Consider the following 14,139-nt stretch of genomic DNA (forward strand, 5'->3'; position numbering starts at 1 on the left):
TCCTGTCAGTGACAAAGGAGATATACGGTTGGATATTTTTGGGATGCTTCGTTCCCGAGCACTGGCTGCGCTGTGAAGGTCTGGGGCTCCTAACGAAGCAAACAGAGATGGATATATATATATGTCATGTGAGCAAGGGCCGAGTGGCCCGAAACGCGTCATGAGCTGTGCACGCATCGTTGATTAAATAAATACGAAATTTGGGCATTGGTGATCCAAGTTGTCCGTTCCGATTCTTGTGCGCGATTGCAAAGTTGGAGAGTTTTTGAAGATATATATATATATATACATATATATATAAATAGGGATTAGCATTTAAAAACCTTAGATATTCACTGAAAAAACGACAGGTTTCAGGGACGTTATAGTTAATCTGACATTTGACTCGTACAAAACCAGAGAAATTCAGCTGTTATAGTTAGCTGAGCTATGTATAACTCACGCCCCAGCATGGCACTGCTTATGACGTCACATATTACATCACTCATGACATGGTCAGTGACATCACTGATGACATAACTGATAATATCTCAGATGACATCACTGATGACATCATCCACTTAATCTCTGATACACCTACTCACACCCTAAAATAACCTTTGATACACCCACTCAAAAATACAGAGCACCATTCACAAAACCATAGACACACCAGTACCAGTTTGTAAATACTAGGGGTGGGCGGAATTTGTGAAATTAACTTTCGCAAACTATCGCAAAAATGCTGAAAATCTCCGCAAACACGCCGGAAATATCGCGAAGACGCGGAAGTTTTTTTCCCGTTTGTTCGCGGTATTTTTTGCGTGATCGCGGGTCGCCAACTTATCCATGCGGTTGCTCACGGGTGCGGCCATCTTGTTTTCACATGTCCCGCCCTCTCGAGATGCTTACTTCCTGTTCCGGGTCGCGCAATGCATGTTCGCGCCCGTTCGCGGTCGATATTTCCTGTTCGCGACCGCTTTTACTTGATCGCGTTGCTTTTTGCTTGCTCGGGAGAAAATATCGCGCGAACTTGCGCACGTGGTCGCAATGGGCGCGGCCATCTTGTTTTTCACTCTATTGCATGGTTCTGGGGCCTGATTTTGAATCCTCCCAAAATCTTTTCAATCCTTTGTTTATAGCCATTTTTTTTGGATCTTTAATACTTATTATTTCTCTAACTATTTTCCTGCCTCTATATTTTTAGTTTTTGTCTACTTTTTTTTTTGTTTTTTAGCTACTTTTCCTCTTTCTATTGCCTGCTATTTATTTCCTTTACTCCTTTATTTATTTTACCTTTTCTTTCCCGCCCCGTCCCCAGAACCATGTCCAAGGGTAGGGCTGTTCGCCGGCGCAGTCAGAGCCGCGACCGCCTTCCTTGCGGAAGGCGGCGCCCACAAGGTGTGCAGGCACAGGCCTTATTTTGGGAGGTGGAGTTGGCTGCACTAATTTTCTTTGTGCAGCGCCACCTCCCCTCAACCCTGGTAGCAGGTGGCAGGCCTGGGTCCGGGTACGGCCTCCGGGAGCGTCGGCAGCGGTGGGGGAAGGTGCGCCGGGCCGTGTCACGCTTCTCTGGTGTTCGGCGCTCCCAGGCGCAGCTGACGCACCGGTGGTCCGACATCTTGGACCGTGAGCAGGACCTGCTGGACCTGCTGGGAGTGGAGGTCCCGGGGCTTGGTGAGTACCTATTTAATTATTACTACTTTGTTTCTGTTCTTCTGCTCTGTGTTATATATTGCGAATATCTTTTTTTTCTTCCAACCAGCTAGAATGTTGCTGCTTACATTCCAGGTTAATTATGTTTAAAAGTCTGTGATTTTTTTGACACAGGTGCTCTTCTGCGCTCCTACTAATCTTACTTGTTTGCAGCTTTGCGTTTGCGCTTGCTTAGCGTGATTCTTTACGAGTTTATTTTAGAGAAATTAAGTTACGTAATGCTACAGTGACTCAAGTCCAGTCCTTACTTTGTCCTGTCACTAATAGATAGGGGCGGATTGATACTTCGGTTTAGGTACTCTGTATGAGCTTCTAATTTGTTAGTGGTATGCGTGATGCCCCCTCACTCAGTTACGTGACGTGCTGGTAGTACGGCTATCTTTATTAGAACCTTTTCTAGTTTGTTCAATGAGTGGTGGTAGGCTTAGCAGTTACTTAGCACTAGCAGATCAGCATCAATCAATCAAACCCAAATTTGGTGTATACAAAACATGTAGTCATGTTCATGTGTCCTCCATGATTTGACCATATGCATTGTTGAGGAATACAGTGGAAATGCATACTTAATGTACAATTGGCATGCCTGGAATAGGTGGGCTAGGTTGGGTGGTACGTTGTACTTAGGCTTAGTTGTAACTTGGTATTCTGGAATCAGAATGGAAGACTGGATTACTGTTGATAAATAGTAACTTAAGTAGTCGAACTGCGAATCCCCCGATATTACTTGTTGACCAGATGAGATCGGTCAATTTAGTTATTGCAATTGTTGTTTACATAAGTGTTTTTTGACCGTTGTTGAAAAATATTGTATTTGTTTGACACCATCCATCAATGTTTGTCTCTTTCTTATATCTTTCCTGTTCATCAAATTCAGCACCCAGGGGCAGACCGACAGGGACTGGGCAGTCGGCGGGACACACAGAACACCACCAGGAGGACACCGCTGAGGGCTCCTCTGCTGGCCCCAGTAAGTCTTCTTGTTTTTAATAATATTTCTTATTCCATAACTTGTACTGCCCCATATTTTTCCCGAACTATTGTTTGTTTTCAAATGCTATTTTTTTACCACCAATTATCCTTCGATCTGTACGGTTTCAAAAATCTTATCCCTGCCTCCGCTATGATGACTCTGAGTACTACTACTACTACATACTATCAGTCTGTCTGTACTGTAGTAGCTAGTCTTGCCCAGTTGGCCAGTGCCACTCTTTGTGAAAGGTTGTAATATAAAACTCATATTCACCAGTAGCTCGAGCCATTGAGTCCAATCCGTTGGGTCGTTGTCTTGTACTACTTTTACTCTTATAGATCTTGAGGCTTTGAAAATTCACAGCAACAGCCCTACCAGATTTATTACTATTTTGATATGATACCCTATAGGACATACTACTGTTGTAGGGATCTTGCACATACACAGACATTTGCACCAGAAAATAGGATGTTGGTGATGGTAGGTTGGACCTTCCTTGCACACCTCAATCAGAAATTCCGCACCCACCACAATTCCACTGCTTGACTATAGTACTGTCTTGTCATAACTATTAGGTCTCGGAACCCTCCCTCCAAGATACCCAACAAGTAGACAACCCAGAACATAACACACCCAACCTCTCAGTCGTGGAAGCAATTCACATGCATACCCTTACTTCAATTTGCTCACTCGTGTAAGTTAGTCCACACCAAATACCACCAAGTCTATGTAAGTTCAAAATGTTTATTTCAATTTGAGAAGGTCTGTACACTGTTTTCTTATAAATGCAGCACCAACCGGAAAATCAAAACCATTAAAACAATATACATTGTTACACTTATACAGTTGGGAATTAAATCATGATAACTGAACAGTGGTGGAAGGCAGCACCACCATCCCATAGCAATTTAGTTTATATAAATTCATAAATGAAGATGTGAGTGAAGGGACCCCTCACCTTAGAAGAACCTAGTACTGGTAGTTGTTGCATCATTCAGAAGCTCTGGTTCGTAGAAGGGAATCTCGCGTCTGTAATGCGAAAAATGAAATGGTGTGCGTTAGTATATTGCAACTTGCAAGCATTTCTCAGCCGTGCCAAAAAGTGTAGCATTTATGGATAAGCAATATGGACTAACAGTAACAGTAGTACACCAGTACTTCCTAAAAAAGTGGCTTGTTAATGTTTGTTGACCGCTGGTACGCAGCGCGTAGACTAGACAGTAGCAGTGTGAGGCAGGTCATGTGGGCTCAAAGGTGTCTTAAGCTGCAAGGTAAAGGTAACGTCACATGTGCAAAAATAAAAGACACAAAGGTAAAATGGTAGCATGGCTAGGGCTAATTAAGCAAAGGCTACAATGATCATATATAACTATTAGTGTCTACTCTACTACTACCTGATTTGTTCTAGTGATGTATGTTAGTATTAACTCATTTTTCAACCTTGCTACTGATCAATAGGGGGGAGGTGTATATGACGCCTAATAAATGTGTAATGTTTTCTAGGCGCACTACCGACCACCATTGCCGGGGCCAACGAACAAGGCGACGTGGAGGGCGAGGATGCGGCAGTTGCTGCCGATACCGATGATGGAGCGGTAGGGGGAGTGGCAGCACCAGTGGCAGGCGGTGGTAAGTTAGATTCATAATCCTTAACTATTGTTGAACTTGACAGTACACTCACTGCAAGGGTGTACTGTATGTATATGTATACTGTACAGTTGTGATGATTTAGGGCCCCATTAGGATGGTGGGCGTATTGCCTCCGCCGGGCCAGCTGGAATTCACTGCCGACACCGCAGGGGCAAACCTCCCGCCATCCCTGTAGAAAATATGCAGACCCCCCACATGTCGCCCAGGCGGAAAAGGGTTCAATATGCCGGTGGTGTCTCTCTGAACACACCGCCAGCCATATAATCTGCATTTTGGAATGCCTTTGCGTGGCGGCATTGCCGTCCGCCACGGAAAGGCATGCAGACATTGCAGAGTATGCTTGGGTGCCCCCATGGAGGGTACCTACCTATGGTATGGTACCCCCCCGCCTTTCAAAGCAAAACGTGACAGGCTCCGTGCGGGGCCCGTCATGTTGTGCTTGGAAAAGCAGCACAACATTTTAGCGTTGCTTTCAGCAAAGCCAACCAGAATGTAAAAAAAAAAGCAGGATACGCCCGCCACTGTGCCGGGCGCATCTTCCTAATTAATTGTCCCCACGGGACCCCCACCCTTTTTAGCATGAGTATGGCGTGCGGACAAAGTCCGCCCGCTATCCGATGTCGTAAGTAAGTATGAGTTGTTGGGGACGTTTGAAGAGTGAACTAGAAGACTAGAATTCCCTTTAATTGGCATAGGAGCGGGAGTATTGAGTAACCAATGGCCTCATCTATCTGATTTCAACTCCGCTTTGAAAGTTTTATGGAGAAGAGCACCTGGTGCATTGTTCAACTAAAAAGTGAAAGACGGGTGGAAGGAAGAAGGACGGGCGACATTTAAAATGTTATGTACTACTGTGCTTTATTTTATAGTGCTACTCTACCATGCCACTATGTGTATAAATAATTACCTTGTCCTACTGTTTTTCTAAGAGTATATTTTACAATTGTCTTGTTTTTTTCTTTTTGATACACAGCTACTCCGAAAGTCAACCGGAAGGAGTTGGCCGCCAAGGCACGGCGCCGGAAGCTGGAGGCAATCCAGTGAGAATACCGGCGGCTGGTAGTCTTAGCCAAGGAGGAGACTGCGGCTGCAATTGTTGAAGCCTCTTCCCGTGGCCCGGGCCCCAGCCACTGCCCTCCAGCGGTACGGCACCACCGTCTGGCGGCTGCCCGCCGCCACCGTTCCATCTCCGGTGCCCCCCCCACTGTGGCTGCAACTGCCGCACCCTTAGATGCCGCGTCGCCCGTTTAGAGGGCGAGATGCGCCAGATGCGTATCCTCCTGGAGTCCCGCCCCACCACTTAGTCCCTGTCATCCTGTTCTGCACCTTTTTTAATTCTTGTTTGGGTGGGTGGGTGGGAACTTGTTTGGGCGTTACGGACTTCTATGGACATTGGTTGGGGTTAGGGTGGGGGGTGGGTCAGCTTTTGTGGGTTTAGTTTATTTGTTAGGGTAAATTAAATATATTTTTCTATGTTACATGCAATGTTGTTAATGTTTTGTAGGTGGGGTAACTGTTTTACATCACACTGTTTCCTTGCTGGTGCATGGCCGCCCATAGCTTGTGTTTGATTTCAATAATTGGCTGACTGTATAAGACACAGATAGATGCGACACACCTCACTCATTGACTGGTCCTTCTAGTACTTTCAGTCTGTCCTCTAGTCTATGCATTCTTTGTACTGGTGTGTGAAAATGAAATCATTGACAACATGTCCATTATTAATTCTGCCTCCCCCAAACTAGTCTCTTACCGGTGCTTGATGTTTATGTCCAACTGTGGCACAGCACTGGCTGCATGGTGAAGATGGTTTCCTTTTTCATACATGCCATGATTGGGGTGGTGGTGGTGGTAACAGCATAGTAGTAGTAGTAGACACTGGCAGGGCGGCAGCATTTGCAAAAAAAGAGAAGGAGACAGTCAATCGCCTTTGAGAGACTGTTAGGAGTAGTTGAATGAAGTACAGTACAGAACTTACCGAGCAACAATAATATGCTCAAATATTTGACAAAAAAACAGAATGGTGGTTAGGAGGATAGCCTACTAGACAGAGTTACAAACTATAGTTGTGTCAAGTCACTTGACTAGGCCTACAGCCTAACAGTTAGTGCTGTATATGAGGAATGACAAGAAACAAATCCAATCAATGCCGGCAATTCATGCGAAGGTATATGTTCCTTTGTTAAAAAAAATAACCTCTGAAATATCCTACTCATGGGTGGCCAAGCAGAAGAAGATCATCGCTCTGCCTTGAAATTGAAGTAGTGTTGCTTTCACCACATCCGCTCCAGCAAGTGTGTGATTAAGTATTGGTGTACATTTAATTTAGTTACACCTCGACAATAAGTCACACAGCCCGGAGGAAGAGGGTTAGGGTTTGTTGAATGAATGGGAAAGGGGTTTTTGGGAAAGGTTTGACATAGAAAAACAGTATGCATACATAGACAAACAAACGACAATCATTGAAGACTACCATATCCATATGTTAAGGGAGAAAAAGGCAATGCATGCATGATGATGAGAGACCCGTATTACATACACTTCTAGTTCTTGTTCTGTTGTTCCGGCCTTAATACTTTAACAGATAGCAAATAGAAATTTTAAATATTGGTAGGGAAGAATCTTAAACACAGAGCAAACCTAATGATGATTGATAATAACAACTCCAAGAACACACTGTTGTAAAGATTGTATACAAGATATTAATCAAATTATTTAAAAGAAGATAAAAGTGGATACTGTTACTGTCTTATCCTGGTCAAAAATGTGGACTGGATTTTTGCATCTCGGCATTCCTCTTGCTCCTCTCGTCCATCAATCTTGGGTGTGTCGCCTCGCCACTCGCCACTGCCCGGCTGGAAAAAAAAGGTGATTGATTGGTAAGGTAATTAATATGCATTGTAATGTTTTACAAAGTTTCGGGCAAGGCCCGGCCTGTAATTGTAGATTGAAAACCAAAGGGGATATTGAGAAAGAAAGTTAAAACAAATGCACAAGTGATGGTGTAGTGCAACAAGAACACTTTCCGAGTTGGCATCTATGCATCATCTCTACTCTAGTCTGTTTCCAGCATTGACCTTCAACAGTAACAGGAGAGAGCAGGCCCACAGTGCTTAGCATTAGCACATCCTACGTTAACACTTAAAATTCTTTTTTTTTCTCTCAAAGAGTTGGACAAACGCAAAGCACATTATCCATTCCAAACATAGCAATTTACAGTTTAAGTTAGTAAAATCAATGCACTGCAGTCATCCCACCGCTACACTCTATTCAACTTCTACACAGACATTTGGGTCTGCTGTGGTTGTTGTTGTTGACGTGTTTACCTTTTGGCTTTTCCGTTTTATGCCACTCATGAAACGTCCTCCTGAGTCCTGACTTAATCATCATCATCTCTGATACTTTTACTGACTGACTATGAAGATCGGCCTGCAGTATAAGTAAAATTTTTATGACACAACAAGAGTAGAAATATAAATATTACTGACTTGAGTCATTCTTTATTGTGTACAGAAAGATAGATTACTAGTACACTTTGACATCACTTTGTGCACAACAAACAAACAACACAAACACAAAGACCAATAGCTTAGAGTCAGGTGTCCAATGCATGCCCTTAATTGTCATCATTACCTGTTCCTTCTCATCTTAAGTTAACGGGCCGTCTATTTCGCCATCATCATGATGGACGGCGCTGTTATGTCAATCATACTCATTGTGCAGATTGAGTGAGTCCCCTTCCTGTATTGAATTAAAAGCAATGGGTCACCAAGCTGCAGGAGAAGTACCAATTTCTTATTTGCAAGAAGGGCGAAATTAGTGTGTTCTGTAGAAAGTTGATTAGTGGCAGTGCACAATTACATAAATTCATGCACAACAAACATAACAAAATCTAAATCATTCAGTCTGCGACTCTGCGTCCAATGCATGGCATCAATCATTACCTGTTCCTTCTCATCTTAAGTTAACGGGCCGTCTATTTCGCCATCATCATGATGGACGGTGCTGTTGTGTCAATCATACTCATTGCGCAGATTGAGTGAGCCCCCTTCCTGTATTGAATTAAAAGCAATGGGTCACCAAGCTGCAGGAGAAGTACCAATTTCTTATTTGCAAGAAGGGGGAAATCAGTGTGTTCTGTAGAAAGTTGATTAGTGGCAGTGCACAATTACATAAATTCATGCACAACAAACACAAGAAAATCTAAATCATTCAGTCTGCGACTCTGCGTCCAATGCATGGCATCAATCATTACCTGTTCCTTCTCATCTTAAGTTAACAGGCCGTCTATTTCACCATCATCATGATGGACGGTGCTGTTGTGTCAATCATACTCATTGCGTAGATTGAGTGAGTCCCCTTCCTGTATTGAATTAAAACCAATGGGTCACCAAGCTGCAGGTGAAGTACCAATTTCTTATTTGCAAGAAGGGGGAAATTAGTGTGTTCTGTAGAAAGTTGATTAGTGGCAGTGCACAATTACATAAATTCATGCACAACAAGCACAACAAAATCTAAATCATTCAGTCTGCGACTCTGCGTCCAATGCATGGCATCAATCATTACCTGTTCCTTCTCATCTTAAGTTAACGGGCCGTCTATTTCGCCATCATCATGATGGACGGTGCTGTTGTGTCAATCATACTCATTGCGCAGATTGAGTGAGTTCCCTTCCTGTACTGAATTAAAAGCAATGGGTCACCAAGCTGCAGGAGAAGTACCAATTTCTTATTTGCAAGAAAGTGGAAATTAGTGTGTTCTATAGAAAGTTGATTAGTGGCAGTGCACAATTACATAAATTCATGCACAACAAACACAACAAAATCTAAATCATTCAGTCTGCGACTCTGCGTCCAATGCATGGCATCAATCATTACCTGTTCCATCTTATTTTCAGTTAATGGCCAGTCTCTCTCGGCTCTGAAAGGAGGATAGCTATAGTAGTCATCTGATTCATGGTCCACTTCTTTTGGAAGGACTAGGAAAGTTTGAATTTGTTGTTACCATCATCCAATCATCATTCATGAGGGAAATGGAATTGAGCAGGAGATTCAGTATAATGGAGCGGAGGAGCTGGATTCGGAGGACTGTACTGTCAAATAGCAGACACCTGAAACTTGTATATTAAATTAGAAGAGTAGAAGACGGTGGTAATGGATTTGTTGTGATTCACAAGTTTATAACCGGAACGACAGACACATAAACAAAGGGGGAAAAAAGGGAGGAAGACAGTAAGTGCGAGCCTAATTGTCAGGGAAGTATAGCTCGTCCTCAAACTCTGGGGGGTCAGCCAGTAGTAGGTAATCATCTGACACAATACTTCCGTCACCTGAGCCGCTGTCCTCATCTTCCTCCATTGACTCATGTATTGTGTAATTCAGTGGTATGAAGTGCTGATTCATTTTGATCATTGTTAACCTCTCCACGTTTTTTGGAGATAGACTGGTCCTTCTCAATGTTACAATGGAACCAGCAGCACTGAAAACACGTTCGGAAGAGACACTTGCGACAGGGCAAGCCAGATAGCTTATCGCCAGCCTGCTGAGCTGTGGCCATTCAGACCTTTTCCTATACCAATACTGCAATGGGTTTTGATCAACGTACACCTCTGTTGGGTCGTCCAGATAGGCCTGGACCATCCGCTCAATGTTCAGGGTTGCTGCTTGTAAGTTTTTGTGCTGTTTTTTCTGTGCATCAGCACTGTGCTTACAATAGCCCATCTTTACATACCAATCCTGTAATGATAATGATTGTACTCGGCCTAATGATCCAGTTATTGTTTCTGTAGTCGATAGAGATGGTGAGTGTTGTGATTGTGAGCCAACCGCACTGCCCTCAGCCGACGAAGTTGCACTTGATTCTGCATGGCCTGCTTCAGTATCAGTACTTGTTGTGGGTTGATCTTGCGGGCTTTTAATTAGCAGCCATTCGTTTTCCAACTTACTGGCTGCTTCAGCTATACAACTTTTGTAGCGGGCAACATCATTGTCAGAAAAAGCAAGGAATGTCTTCAGTAGTCCCAATTTTGCACGTGGATCCAGAATTGTGGCACAAATTTAATGTTCTTGTGACAAAATTTTATTTTGTAACCTTACATTTTCAGTTAAGCGCCGGGATAAGCTCTCCACCAAGTCATGGGCTTGCCTTTTGTCCTCTACACCTTTGTATGATTCAGACACATTATTCAGCTCATACTCTAGCATTTGCAATAATGGGATAGCTTGGCCCATTGTACAGTCCTCCTTGCTGACTTCACGTGTGAAGACCTCAAAAGGAGAAAGCATCTCTGTCAGGCATTTAATTAGGCTCCATTGCTCCATGTCAAGGTTCATGCCTTTAACAGTAGCACTAGCATCCCCTCTTCTTTTCCAGACATATTCATGGAGTGACATGTGCTGTTCGTACAGACGATCAAGCATGTAATACGTTGAGTTCCAACGTGTTGCCACCTCCTGGATGAGTGCCTTGACTGGCATCCTAAATTCACGTTGGATGATCCTCAGCTGCTTCCGAGCTTTAAAAGAATGGCTGAAATGAGTGCATATTCTTCGGCAGATGGCCAGTAAATTGCTGACTATGGGTTCTTTTTTCAGAAAGTCTTGAACTATAATGTTTATGCAGTGCGCCAAACACGGAACCCTGAAATAGGAACCAAGTTCCACGGCCTTAAGTACATTACTGCCATTGTCTGTGGCAACAAAACCAATACGAAGCCCTCTGGGCCACAGCCATTCCAAAACCTTGGTGTGAAACTCGTGTAAAATGTTTTCAGCCGTATGAGATTTCTCCATGGCGAACATGGCTACAGTTGCATGTTTCCGAGTACCTTCAAAAATCGCAGCTGTCTCAACAACACCTCGTGCAGATAGTTTATCTTTAACCCTCACAAAAGAGATCCAGTGTGCAGTGATGCACATGTAATCTGTGGCTTAGCAACTGCTCCACATGTCTGTTGTCATGTGGATATTGTGCACAGCACTCTTCTGCAAAGCTTGTCCAACCAATTCCAGCACATCATGATGTAGTGCCGGAACAGCAATTCTTGCGAAATAGGACCGGCTGGGAACTTTCCATTTTGGGCAGATGGCAGACACAAATTCAAGGAAACCCACCCCTTCCACAAATGAAAAAGGAAGAAGGTCCAGCGCTAACATTTTATCCAGCTTCGCATTGTACAATCGTGCCGTTGGGTGGTTGTGTTGGAACTGCCCCTCCAACCTAAACATGCTCTCAATGGTAGGCTGGCTTACTTTCCTTAGTGGTGCTGTCTTCATTAACCCACTACGGCTCAACAACACAGATTGTCTCATTGGGTACTCGCCGCCGGTCGCCTTGGTGTCTCACCCAGACTCTGAGTATGGCTCTTACTGCGGTGCCACTCTGATGTTACTGAGGAGGATGTGGGCGTTACCACCACTGCACTACTGGGGACAGGGCTAGAAATGCCACCCTCTTCTTCACCTGCCACCGCAATAATATCGCTCTCTGATTCATCCTGACCAACTTCAATGGGTTGAATTTTTCTACTTTCTTTTAACTTAAGCAGGTGATCCTCCCACACGATAGTGTGGTGTATTCTGAGATGACTTGCTTGTCCTCCGGTACCATAATTTGTACCAAGCTTACCACGCCGAACACCTTGCCGACAAATTGAGCACATAGCAATGTTCTCCTCCTTGGCGCTAACAGAAAAGAAGTCCCAAACAGGGGAGGAGAACTTTCTGGCACTGCTGGATGTGCCACTTTCAACACCAGATGAACTTGAGGGGGTGTTTGAAAATGTGTGACCCTGTGCACCTACACTGTGACTTTTACTACCACTACCTACTGAGATGGTTGAGCTGGATGTAGGTCCCTGCCGGGCCTTGGAAAATATGGCAGCTGGAGGTAGTGGTGGTGTAACCTGTGTTGGTGAGATCCATGCTACATCCCGCTCAGTAGCAGCCTTTCTGGATAGGGTGAGAATGTTGGTCTCAAATCCATTTGGGGCGGGAGTAATGTGCGTGATGACTGGCTCGTCTTCATCAACATCATCACCCCCCTCTTCTACATCTACCTCCATAACTCTAAGTTTTTCTGGGACCTTCCTTTTCAGAAGCATTGTCTTGTGGCGTATATCACTCTCAGACCGAGCTGGTGGGACCCAAGTGTCATCACGATCATCAGAAGCGGGGCTTGAAGAAGAAGATGATGGACTAAGCCTGTTTTTCCTTGCTGGTGGTCTGGAAGACAATAGATCTTCTGAAACAGTGGTTTGACTTTGCTCCACTTTGTCTGCAGGAAGCTCGATTTCCTGAAATGCCCCTACGTCAGGAGCAACAACTACTATGGTGGGCTGTTGCGGCAGCTGCTGCTGTTCTTGCTGCGGCGGCTGCTGCTGTACTTGTTGCGGCAGCTGCTGCTGTTCTTGTTGCGGCGGCTGCTGCTGTTCTTGTTGCGGCGGCTGCACACTGATCTGCTGAGTATGCGCCTGCGTTGAACTTGATTGTGTACTACTTTGCGGTAATGACATTTCTTCAACATCACTGCTCGTTAGTAGACTGGCTACCTCTGCGACACTAAAGCCCTTGGGCCTATGTTGGTGGGGTTGGACCGCTGTGCTGCTCCCAGCTTGGTTCCCGGACAACGCTTTGGTGCCAAAAAAAACATTGGCCGGCACACCACCAGTCGTGGTTAATGGCACTTCCTTTTTCTGTTCCTTCTTCTCACCGGCAACTTTCTTGGTACTGGACCTGGTACCTTTCTTTGGGGCCATCTTCTTCAGATGTCAGGCAGGATGCAGATGCACAACAAGTTCTGGTCACACGTGGACGTGATGCGCAGCAGGACTTCTGGCTGGCTGTACAACGGGTAGCCAGGTGATGCTGATGACACCTCCTACTCTGTCTTTTGTGCACCTAAAAGCAAATAAGACAGGAGAAGAACATCAGTGAAATGTTGCATTTGTTGTTGTGGTTCAGTTACTTAGTACTGTACTAGTGCAAACAAAAGATAGTCTAGCCATTTATGACTTTTTTTTTTTAACTAGAGCTATGTTATACTACTGTGTACAGCCACACACTACACTCTCAGGAAGGATAGGAAAGTTAATAATAACCACCAAAATAAAAATGTAATGCAAGTGGGGTGGAACATTAAATTATTTGAGCATCTCAGCATCCATGGAGCTGCTGCTGGCAAAGGGGGTGGATGGATGGAAGCAGTAAGCCAAATAGCCAATAGGAAAACCATTCAGGCCTATGGCAAAAGCAGGACACTAATAACTCACAGTCCAAACACCAAAAAAGGCCACCACCCACATGGACACTCACAAATCACAAACAAGCCAGGGGCCTGGGAAACACCAGGAGCTGACAAAAGGCCTATAAAAGCCAGGTAAAGGATGCATGCTAAAGCACACTGCTCTGCCTTTTTAATGCAACAAAATGTAAATACGAACATTCACAGGCCCCAAAAAGCTCTGCAGGGTGCATGCATTGCACACCAACACACCAGTGACCAGACACATACAAAAAAAGCATGTCTTTAAGACAACCAACATCAGAAAGGCCACCCCAAAAAGCACACTTCCCCAACTCAATCCAATGCCATCCATGCCCTAAATGATGTCTAAATTCAACAGATCACACAGAAAACACTTGATTAATAAAGCTGTGGCTACCTGCTCTGAGCATAGTGGATGAAAAAGCAGGCCTGTTGGCAAACAAGGCCAGGCAAGCTTGCAGGCCTAGGCTTCAAAATGGCCACCAGCCACATGGCCAGGCCCAACAACATCACAAAGGCCACCCCCAAAAAAACACTTCCCCAACTCAATCCAATGCCAT

This window comes from Triturus cristatus, chromosome 4_2 (assembly GCF_964204655.1).
Source record: "Triturus cristatus chromosome 4_2, aTriCri1.1, whole genome shotgun sequence".
NCBI classification, from domain to species: domain Eukaryota; kingdom Metazoa; phylum Chordata; class Amphibia; order Caudata; family Salamandridae; genus Triturus; species Triturus cristatus.